General features: G+C 36.3%; 1 protein-coding gene across 2 annotated transcripts in view; it reads left to right on the forward strand.

Annotated features, from left to right (window-relative positions):
• PALLD (palladin, cytoskeletal associated protein) overlaps positions 1–12,450 on the forward strand; it is a 554,902-nt gene that overhangs the window by 78,057 nt on the left and 464,395 nt on the right. The window lies entirely within an intron of this gene.

Here is a 12,450-nt window from a genome sequence, read left to right on the forward strand (position 1 = left end):
ATTGTCATCAAACCACATATGACAACCAAAACAGATAATGTGATCTTAAACTGCAGTAAGGTTTAATTAAGTGTCTAGAATGAAAGAAGCAATGGTTTCGCTGAAATTCCTTCCCCCCATGCCCCAGTCAGAAAATATCTGGAGTACTCTATTCAGTTTTGGGCACCACATTTTAGAGAAAAACATAATAATTCAGACAGTGTCCAGAGGAGGACAACTTGGATATCACTTTAACATCATGACATATGAGGATGAATTAAAGGAGCTTGGCATGTTTCATCTGGAGAATTCTTTGGACTAAATTTTCTAGTTACTATATCTAAGGTCCTTGTGATGACTTCATTCTAACCCATGGTGAGCGTTCTTGTAGAAAGCACAAGCATCAGCTGTCCATAAGGAGTGTCAGGTCCCAAATATACTTTGCTTAGGAGGGAGGGTGGAAAAAAACCAGAAGAAATTGTGAAAAGCAGTCAGGAAATTGTAAATTTATTATGAAACTCATGAAATTTAAAGAAGTAGTGCAAAAAAATTTTCAAGCTCTCCTGGGTTTAGAAAAAGTCTGTTAGAGGTAGAAGATTTTTAACCTTAGACATAATGACACATGGTCATTATCACCTTAAGGGCTATACACAATAACTTTGCTCTACACAAAGTTGAGGCAAGGAATACAAACAATATGAAGTTTGCCAGTGAAGATAGAAGTGATATAGCACAATGGCTAGAAGGGATTATAGGGTGCATTGAAAGGATTTCTTTTTTAAGTTTGGAATCATGAGTCTATTTGTATGTGGTACAAAAAGAGCTAGTATATAGGTAGCAATTGAACAATACCAATACAGAGGTGGGGGGAGGGGGAGAAATTACTGAGCCAGCTACTAGATCAGAAGGCATCAAAGGCATAATATATAGAGGAGTCAGCCTTGTAGAGAAGGGGCACCTCTCCATCAGCTAGTCTGATTTTTGATCGGTCATTTTTCAGCCATGTCCAACGCTTCCTGACCCAATTTGGGTATTTCTTAGCAAAGATACTGGAGTGGTTTGCCATTTCCTTCTCCAACTCATTTTATAGATGAGGAACTAAGGCAAACAGGATTAAGTGACTTGTCTAAGGTTAACCAACTAGTACATATCTGAAGTCAGTTTTGAACTAAAGAAGACTTCCTGACTCAGGCCCAACACTCTATCTTCTGTACCACCTAGCTTGCCCTAACTGCTTCATCAGATATTAGTGCAAAGGAGAAAAGAGTAGGGAATTATGATGAAGAGGATTGAAATGTAGAATTGGGGAGTTCGTGGTAAATAGCCTCTATTTTCTAAGTCATACATGAAGTAAGGTCCTATTCCAAGAAGAAGGAAGTATAAGTGACTTCAAGAAAATATTGGAATAGCTGCTATAGGGGATTGGAATAAAATGTCGGAGCAGAGAAAAGGATGGACTTGGATGAAGTGAGGGATGAATTGAGATTATGTAGCATAAATTTATAGATGGTCCAGGCAGCATAGTTCAGTTGCACACCAGTAAGTGTAGAGAAAGCAGTTGGTAGGGATAATCAGGACTAACATTTGTAAAGGGATAATCTGTGGTAAGATAAGGAGGCAAGAGATTTTAGCATAGTGCGTAGTTGAGCTAGTTAACTACAGAGTGAAGACTGGTAAAAGGAAGAGAGAGATCAGACCTTTTTGAGAAAAAGAACCATAGCATGATATTTCTTCCTCTATAGGGCCTATCTCAGTGTATTAATTAAATTAATTAAATTTAATTTATTAAATTATTAAATTAAATTAATTAAATTAATTAATTTAATAAATTAAATTAATTAAATTAATAAACTGACAAATAAGATGTTTTCTTAGACTTTTGAGAAGGGAGGGAGGCGATGTTTATATAGCACCTACTAAGTGCTAGGCACTGTGCTAAGTGCTTTTTTTGTAAACATATCTCATTTGATCTTCAAAACAACCATGTGACCTAGATACTGTTATTATCCCCATTTTACAGATGAGGAAAGTGAGAGAGAAAAAGGGTAAGTGAGTTGCCCATGGTTACACAGCTAGTAAGTTACTGAGGTTGAATTTGAACTCAGATCTTCCTGATTCCAGGTCCCCAGTTTCTGGGGAACCTGAACCACCAGCTGTCCACACCAATCCCACAGGTGATAGATACAAAATCAGCGAATTACTATTGATTATTGGAATACTTCATCCCCACCTCTTGGGATCCATCAAACAGGTTATCCCAAAAGTCTTAGGGCAGTTTTAACTTCAATATCTCTTAAATAATATTTACTTTCTAACACTTGTCAATAATCATGTTACAAGACTTATGTGAAAACCAAGTTTATTGCAAGAGCAAAGAACATGCATGCATGTGGAACCGAAAGGGTTCTCAGTCTTTACAGAGGTTTACATTTTTATAACAGTAGTTCAAAGAGAGGAGGGGATAGAGGGAAGGAGTGTGACACAGAACAGGGAACTGTGCAGCAAAAGTGGGGAAAAAGACAAGGCCACTTGTCATCTGGAGAAGCAAGGTGATAGCAAAAACCTCATTCTTCTCCCTTGGAAACTGCTAGACTAAGAAGATAGGAGGGTCTGCTTATCTGCAAAGGACACCAGTTGCACAAATATTATCCCAGTCTGGCCCAGATTGGCTGGTGCCTGTCTTGCCTCCCAAGGACAAACAGGGAGTCCAGTTTGGGATGCAACAACAAATCGTGTCGACTCAGGGAACTTTGTCTGTGACACATTCAGGGCCTCCTGCATGCCCTAGGTCCAGTGATTCTGGAAACTATCGCAACTCAGAAAGACAAGTTTGAGGGACCCCTTAACAGCCTTTAATATATTTCATCCTTTGAACAAAAGACTCATATAACTACAGGGTATCTCAAAAGTGTAAAAATAATATTTATTATCTATATAATACTATCTCCATTTTATAAATTGAAGCTCAAATAGTGGACCTAGTCAAGGTTGCAGAATCAAGACCAGAATCCAGATTTCCAGATTCTTTGCCTAGTGTGCTTTCCACCACACTTAGTTTTTTGCAGCCCTAGTAATTCAGTGAACTGAGCACATTCATACTGCCCCAACCAGAGATTGAAAAGTCCCTCTTCAAACACTATCCAAGAATCTTCACACTCCTTGATGGGAATGAAATCCTCAGAAGACAGGGTAGGAGAGAGAAGTTAAATGATGGGAAGGGGAAAGCAATGATTTAAAAAACAGAAGTTGACATGTGCATTATATGTGGCTATAAAATTATTTTAGCAAATAAATGAGAATGAGGGTTTTTCATGCAATCAAGCTTTTATTTTTTTTAATCTCTTTCCCAAAAAGAGTAACTGATGATTTCACATTACTCCTGCTCACATACTTTGCATTTCCATAGAAGTGGATGACTTGGGGCTCCTCATAAACACGACATTAACATGGGATGTTGACTGTTCCTGAAATACTTCACCTCCACCTCTTGGGATCTCAAGCCATCAGTCAAACACCACCATTCACAGCAGGTCTTTCCTGATTCACCACCACTTGTTCATGCTTTCCTCTGCCCTTGCAATTACTTTGTATTGATTTGGTATCTATTTGTATTTGCTTCTCTGTGTACGTGTTGTTCTCCATTGGTAGAATGTTCTGTCTTCTAGAAAAAGGATGATTTTGTTTTGTCTTTCTGTTCCCAGTGCCTGGCATGTAATTAGTGCTCCATAAATCAGATTTAATCTATATTTTAAAATGGGAAGTTAGTGATTAATTGCTAGTATCTGTTTCAAAAACAGTATCATTCAATAGCCTGTATGCTCCATTGGTGTATGCAGGATGTCAGGGAAAACTAAAGAGTGGCACCCAAAATTTATGGGTAGTCATAGGCAGACACAGTGCATGGTATGCCAGCAAGCCTGGTGTGACCAGTACCACTGGACACACTAGACCTATGCTCTAAGCCCACCTATGTGAAGGAATATAGACAAAAGTCATAAAGGATAGTCAAACAAAAAGATTTCAAACTGCACTACTAGAGGAAAAAGCCACATGTCTATTATCTCAGATCCATTTGAGTGATAAACCATGACTAGATTTAAAGAAACATAAACACCTTAATACACTTCAGTGGTTATCAGTTACTAGTTCATCATCCTAGCAAGAAAAATAACGGAGATAAATTGAATTCAAGCTAAATCTTGGCTTTCCAGATGAAACCAACTACAACAATGCTATTTCAGAGCTTTGGGACAAACATGAAAACTTAAGGCTGTCATCAACTCTGTGCTTCAGGCATCAAGACTAATTTGTTACCTCTTATTTTACTTATCAGGTCCTTCTCTGTAGAAGTAATCTGCTAAGTTGAGCTTTTCAAAAGAAAACTTAGTTCTCTCATGTTTCACAATTTACCCCCTTCATGCTTTCTGATGTGGTCTTTTCCCACTCAGCAAAAGCTAATTTTATAAAAGGAAATGTTGGGGTGAATTTTCCCCATAACCTGCATTAAATCCCTTTCCCCTACTCCCCAATGAGTACAGTTCTTTTGGCATTGATGTTACGAGTTCATTCATCTACCTCTCCACCTTCTTTGCCAATGCTTGTTTTAGTATTCCAAGAGGTTTTCTTTGCTAATCTTTAGATTGCAGAATGTATAACCTGCTTCTTGCCAGAGATCTTTTCCTTAAAGGAATATACCTAGGGTGGAGTGTTTAGGGATTTGGAAGATATTTTAAAACTCAAGCAAATAGAAAAGAACACACCCAGTCTTTTAAACAAAATTATATAGTAGTTAGATCACAAGGTCCTTAATAACCTGTACTAAAGCCAATGGCAAGAACTGAGCAATTCATTTTTAATACAGGGCTACTACTCATTCATTGAATGACTCCCTCAGAGTTACTGACCTCCATTTCATCTTTTATTTTTCTTTTCCCTTCTCAGCCATAAACATGCACTCAGCCATAATGAAGTATTATCATTTTTTTTTGTATTTTTCTAAGACAAGAAATTGTAGTTACACAAAATATCACAGTGAACTGAAGGAGTTTAAAAACAGAAACAACTACAATACTTTCATTTTAATGAGAGTTAAAAATTATAAAAACCATGTACTCATTTGTCACCTAAACTGATAATTCTGTGAAGAAGCAAGTTTTTGGTTGGCTCAATCAATATAAAAACTTTTAAAATGTTTGGAACAATTATTCTTTTTAATTGTTTCTCAATAATTCACAAGATGTGTTCATTGGTTTACTGCTTGGCTGGTGGATTAGAGCAAATTGCTTAGCAGTCAGTGATGTTTCATAAACTGACAACCACTATTTTGTATTGCCAATTAAATTTCATTTAAGAGACACTATAATTATCACATGTCAACTAGCCCAGAACAGAAATACTTCATACTGAATCACACTTATCCTAATAATAAGACCCTCAAGGTTTGGCATTTGTGTGTGCTTCAGATAAGCATCCAAAAAATTGTGATGCTTATCCAGATTCTCCAAACATCTTGAGTCTGCAAAATTTGGCTAGAAATCTTGTGGGAACAAGATTTTTCGCAAGAGCTTCAGTAAGTTTGTCTGCTTCCAGTCTTGGTTCACATAGCCAAGTACAAAGGCACATGAAAATGAGTGAGGGAAAAAATGTATCCAAATATTTCAGACCTTCAAATGGGTGAAGGTTCATGGTGGGGAGAGATGGGAGAGAAGGAGTATAATTTCCAAACCAGCTTATATGTTCCTAATTTATACTCAATGTCACATTCACATTTAACATATTATTCTAGTAATAAATTTTAGTGTATACCTTTTCAAAAGAGAATAACAGTTCTAGACACTCTCAAAAAGATATTTTACATCCTTGGATTCTTTCCCAGCTTTAACACACAAGAGACGGTGGTGATACCAAAACAAAACTTGTTTTTACTTGCTTTGCTCTTATTTCGAGGCATCATATGTAATAGTTGCTTAAGTGAAGATAAGAAAGGACTCTGGGAATCAGACCAAAAATTATCGAAAAGCCTTCCAATGTTACATGTGTTTGAAGGGACCTGGTCTAACAAAGTAGAATATAGTCTATCCCAAGTCGTCTTTTTGGGGGGGGATCCATTTATTTTGGATAGGTTACCAAATTATTCCCTTTTCTCTTTCAGGTAAATAGCAGAAATATACTCTGTATCACAGAAAGGAGAGGATTAAAATTCGAAGTAAATTCAGAAAGATGTGACCAGGTATAGAGAGGATAGCTGTTTTGGAGCCTGAAGTCATATTGTTTTTAATCAGAATTTATATACATTGTAAACACAATGATAAAATATAATATTGCAGTTGTGAGCAATTTTACTCAAAACTATAAAAACATTTCACATTTTTATCATCTCAATTAAGTTTGTTGGGATGAGTTATTCAGAAAGTTCTAGATATAGAGTTCAAAGAGACCTCAGGTTTTTTTGGGGGGGGAATTTCGGGGGGGAGAGTTGTTTTAATTATTATTTTTTTTTTTACATTTAGTAGTAAAGAAGCTGAAGCCTATTGAGGTTAAATGAAGTCATAAATACCTCAGGTTACACAGGTAGTATTAGAGGTGAGATATGAAGCCAGGTCCTCTGAATCTAGAGTCAAGGCCATTTCCCATTGTCCTCCTATTCTTTCTATACATAGAATTGATTCTTAGAACAGATTATATGTAAAACATATTTCAATCCTTAAAGTGAACACTCTAAATGTGAACTATTATTCTTCTTCTTTTTAAAAAGCTGTAAAATAAATCCTATTTTCTCATTATCTTTTACTACAAAATGTAGGTGTGTTTTTTGGCTATATATATATACATAAGCTAACCTAAAAACTTTCGGTGAAAAAGGGACCATGTATGCCATAACACTGTACTCATTGTAGTAGAAAAAGCAACAAAAGCAGAAACAATAACCTGCAAATATATGAGGCCTTCATTGATTAGGGAATGACTGAACAAATTGTGGCAAATACATGTAGTAAATATTATGCCATGAGAATAAACAAATATGAGGAATTCTGAAAAATATAGAAATTTTTATGAAGTTCCAGAGTGAAATAAGCAGTAATGAGAGAACAATATCTATAATAACTACAATAATCTAAATAAGAACAACATAAAAAATAATAAAAACCATAAAAAATCAGATTATCCACTGTACCTAATGCTTAGTTTCAAAGAAATGATGATAATACACACACTTGACTCTTTCTGATCACAAGAAGGTAGATTATTTTGTCAAATAAGAGAAACAAACCAATTAAGTTACTTTATTGGTTTGTTTTTCTTATTTTTTTTCCTTGTCGAGACAAGTTGGTATTGCAGGAAATATTGGGGGATAACAATGTTGCAGCAAGAACAATAAAACGTATCCAAAAATTTGAAATTAAGAAAACAAAAACTTTTCATGAGAAAGGAGTAAATATGTTGCCAGTCTCAATTTCTACGTGCTCTTGGTACAAGGAGTGCTTTTGCACACATTTTAGAAGCTTAAAAAAAAGTTTCTAATACCATGATTTCTCCTCTGCCTTCACATATATCAAAGGAATTTCTATCACATCCGAAATTCTGTGACTCCACATTTCTAGCTCCTAAAACAAAATCTTCCTTTATCATTTTCTTTCAGTGATCATAATGGCTAGCAGAATTACATTTCAGAATTCTGGAAAAGAAAATTGCCATCTTACCCTTTATAGGATAAAAATTCCTTTAAGTTCTTTTGAACAGGGGATTGGAACAGAGACTGTACTTGTAATTTCATTGGTGTAGGGAATTCCCAGGTGAGGAAACTCCCCCTCTACCAATTCAGGTTGGCACTTTCTCTGAATTTACCACCTTAAATAATTCTCTAGAGCACTTAGAGGGTAAGTAACTTGTCCAAGGTCACACAACCAGTATGTCACAGGCAGAACTTGAAACCAGGACTTCCTGGTTTCAAGGCCTGCTCTCTATCCCATACACCATGCTGCTTCTAGCATTTTTTTCTAACCAAATTTACTTCAAATGAGAGATATGTAACTTATCAGAGATCTTTAATAAGAGATAACTTGAAGTCATAAAAGATCTAATCCTATTGATATGTAACTATTGCTTTATGTCTTAGGTGGTCCACTCCTTCCCCCTTCAATTCCTTCTCCTTGTGTGTGATGAAGATTTTAATAATCAAAACCAATAGGAGTCACTTGTGTGTATGTACACACAGTCTGCTCTCTTCTACCAGCCACTCATTTCTGAACTCTTTTTCTGACTTCTCAATACTCTACAATTCTGACCAAGGTCACAGGTGACATTCTAATCACCAATTTTTTTAATATCCTCCTTAGCATCCCTTTGGCATATGACACAATGGACTACTGTCTCCTTGATAACACATCCTCCCCTGGCTTCCCTTACATTGAATTCCTATAGCTCTCCTTTATGTTTCTTTTCTTGGCTTTTTCTCCTCCTGTCTTTTACATGTGGTTGTTCTCATAGTTTCTGTGCTCTCTTTTTTTCTGAAATCTCTTTCTTTCCCTATACTATCTCTCTCTTATTGATGCTATCCATTCCTCTGGCTTCAAATATTAGCTTTGTCATATTTATTTTTTATATTCATTGTAGCTCCTGAATCTACATCTTTACCCCAAGCCTATTTCCAAAACTTTGGTTCCATGGTTCCATAGACAGATAACCTCTACATGTATGTCCTATTGGTATCTCAAATGCAACATTTCTAAAATGAAACCCATCATATTTTCCCCTAAACATGCCTACCAAAAGTCTCTATTTTTGTTAATGATACCAAGTTCATAATTGTGGAATCTCAAAGAGTTACTAATTCTCCTTCCACAATACTTTGGAAATGTGCATTCTCCTTTTCATCACCACTGCAGCCACTGTAGTTCCATTTCTTATATCTCTCACTTAAATTTATAGCCTCCTAACCAGTCTTCCTTTCTCCAGTCTATTAGCTCTCCATGACCATATTCAAGTAAAATTTCTAATATGACACTCTAAGAAGATTATTCTTCTACTCAAAAACTTTCTGAGCTTCCTCATTGACAATAGAGTAAAGAATATACTTTTAACTCTTTAAGGTCTTCCACATCAGTCTCCAACTTACGTGTGAAGCTTTGTCTCATATTACTTTCTTTCATATATACTATATTCCAGCCAAATTAAGCTAACTTTCCCTCCTACATTTTTATCATTCCTTCTTTTTTGCTCCTTCATCATCCATTCATGGAACATACTTCTTCAGACCCATCTCTCTGTTTAATGAACATTCTTTTTAAAAAAAAAAAGTCATATTGGTCTATGTTTTTTGCATTATTATTCATCTGCCCTCTCATTCTGAATTATCTTTACCCACTTTTTTTCTGTCTCTTCAAGTTCTATCCATCTTTCAAGGCTCAATTCAATTCCCAACACCACTTTAAAATCTTTCCCAACTATTATAATTTCCCACTGATTTCCCCCTCCTTAAATGTTTGTTGCAGCCACACAGCTCTTAGGGAGGCTCAGGCTATTGGATCACTTAAACTTCAGAGTTTTGAGGTGAAACGTGTTGTTAATCAGGTTTCCTTAATATGTACATCACCAATGTGGTGATCTTCAAGGGGAGGGGTAGACAGGGAAGGAGTGGACTCTTTAAGGAGAGACAAATCAGGCCAAGTCCAAACAGAGCAGGGCAGAGCTTCCGTGCCAATTAACAATAGGATTGGAGCATGGCTGGCCACTAGCCTGGACAAGATAGGAAGAGGAAGTCATATGTGTGTGTGTGTGTGTACCTACATACATATGTGTGTATATACACATATACACATAAATATGTATATCTGTATGTGTACATATGTTCATATATATATGCACATGTGTATAATAGAGCCATATATTTGTATGTATATATGTATATATATTTCACTTAAAGACATTATCTACTATATTGGTATACATGGAGAGGCATTATGGGATAGTAGAGAATTGTCATAGCCACAAAGACTATAGTTTAAGTGCTGTCTTTGAAATATAGTGACTATATATCCCTGGGCAGGTCACTTAGCTTCTTGCTTTTCTGGATACCAGTAATGACTGATTGCCTCCAAGTTATCCTATGTATATCTTGTTTGTATATAGTTGTTTTTATGTTGTCTCCTTCATTAAATTGTAAGGTCCTTGAGAGCAGAGACTTTTTTCACTTCTTTGTATTCCTAGCACTTAGCACAGTGCCTGTCATGTAGTAGGTGTTATATAAATATTAGAACTAAAAGATGTATAGTAGATGTTCACCTGTATTGATAAATGGAGGATCTTTACCTTTTATTGTTGTTCAGTCATGTCCAACTCTTCATGACTCCATTTGAGGTTTTCTTGGCAAAGATATTGGAGTGGTTTACCTTTTCTTCTCTAGCACATGAAAAAACTGAGACAAACAGGGTGAGATGACTTGCCCAGGGTCACGTAGGTAATAAGTGTCTGAGGTGAATCTGAACCCAAGTTCTTCCTGATTTCAGGTCCAGCATGCTATCTACCATGTCACCTAGCTGCCCATTTCTTCATCTGGGAGTTTTGGAAATGACAGGTTTAGTGCTTATCCATTTAGTGCATATTTATGTAATATCTATTGTTCTCTACTCAATTTTTACACATTTTGTATTCCAAACTAAACTGTAAGCCCATATAATACCATAATATTCATATGTCCTGATTGAACAACATCATTCCAATGAAAGAAAAGAACTTGGAAACTGTATCTAATAATAATATTATGTATATGGCACACTAAGCTTTCAAATCATTTTCCTTGAAATACCTCTGTGAGGAAGGCAGAGCAAGTATTATTCCCATTTTATCACTGAGAAAACTGAGACTCAGAAGAGTTACATGCCTATCCCATAGATGAGAAGTTTTGGAGCCAGGACTGAAACCTGGGTTCTAATTCCAAATCCAGTAGAGTTCTTTTATCATTGAAAGGAAAAACTGGCATAAATTCCCAGTGGAGGGAAGGAAAAAAGGGAGCAGACAATGCACAGCAACGTCCAATCTCTAATTTGATGGCTGCCACTAGGCAAGAACAGAACATGAGCCATATTCCCCTTGGTCAGAGTTGCCATGTCTCTCTAGGAAGGAAACTTGTGGTACCCAGCCTGTGAAGGTAAAAAAGCAGCTAGGTGGTACAGTGTCTAGAATACTAGACCTGGAATCTCGTAGATTTGAGTTCAAATCCAGACTCAGGCACTTACTGACTGTGTGACTAGTTAGGTGGCACAGTGGATAGAATACTGGACTTGGAATCAGGAAGACTCCATCTTCATGAATTCAAATGCAGCCTCAGACACTTACTAGTGGACAAACTTACTGTATGTCTCAGTTTCCTCATTAGTAAAATAAGCTGGAGAAGGAAATAGCAAAGCATTACAATATGTTTGCCAAGAAAACCCCAAAGGGAGTCATGAAGGGTCAGACATGACTTGAAAACAACCCAATAACAGAATCTTTCCTAATGAAATCTCAGAGTTGAAAGTCTGAAACAACTGAACAATAATAACCCTGGATAAATCACTGACTCAGTTTCTTCAATTGTAAAATGGGGATAACAATGGCATTTACCTCACAGGATTGTTGTAGTGCCTGACTCATAGTAGGAATTTAATAAATGCTTATTTTTTAAAAAAAGAATTCATATGCTAAAGGGGACCCTAGGGTTGTGGAAGTATCCAGTGATAAGTCTTATCTTTCGAAAGACTTATCTCCTTATCTTTTGCGTTGTCTCCTCACTCTGATGGTATCTCCTTCACTCCCAACCATCCCGTCTTCCCATTGAGTTCTATTTTTAAATGGCATTGATTGTTTTTGAGTATTTAAAATTTTGTCTATTGCTTTAAAATGAGGATCTATAAAAAAACCTAAAATCCTTTTCTTTACACTCAGTTTAGCTACAATGAGAACTTTCCACATATTAAGGTGATATCAGTAGAGATACATCTCATTTTACCATTTGGATGTCCCAGTATTTTAAGATACTTCCCTTGCCCAGCCTTGTAGGCTTTTATTGTTATTCAGTATAGTCATGTCTGACTCTTTATGATTCCATTTGGGATTTTCTTGGCAATGATACTGGAGTGGTTTGCCATTTCTTTCTCCAGCTCAATTTGCAGTTGAGGAAACTGAGGCAAACAGAGTTCAGTGACTTTTCCAGGGTTACAGTAAGTGTCTGAGGCTGGATTTGAACTCATGAAGATAAAGTCTTCCTGATTGCAAGCCCAGCTCTCTATCCACTTCACCACCTCGTTGTCTACCATGCTTGACTTTAAACAGTTTTTTATGAAAGAAATCATATTATAATCCACTCATCTCAAAGATACCTAAAGTGGAATACAATTTTGGCTGCTAAGCCTGTTATAAGTCATAGTTTTGCGCTAGAATATGACATCTATTTAATAGATACTTCCAACAAATTTTCATAAAGAGCTTCTCTCC

This window comes from Notamacropus eugenii, chromosome 7 (genome assembly GCF_028372415.1).
Source record: "Notamacropus eugenii isolate mMacEug1 chromosome 7, mMacEug1.pri_v2, whole genome shotgun sequence".
Lineage (NCBI taxonomy): Eukaryota > Metazoa > Chordata > Mammalia > Diprotodontia > Macropodidae > Notamacropus > Notamacropus eugenii.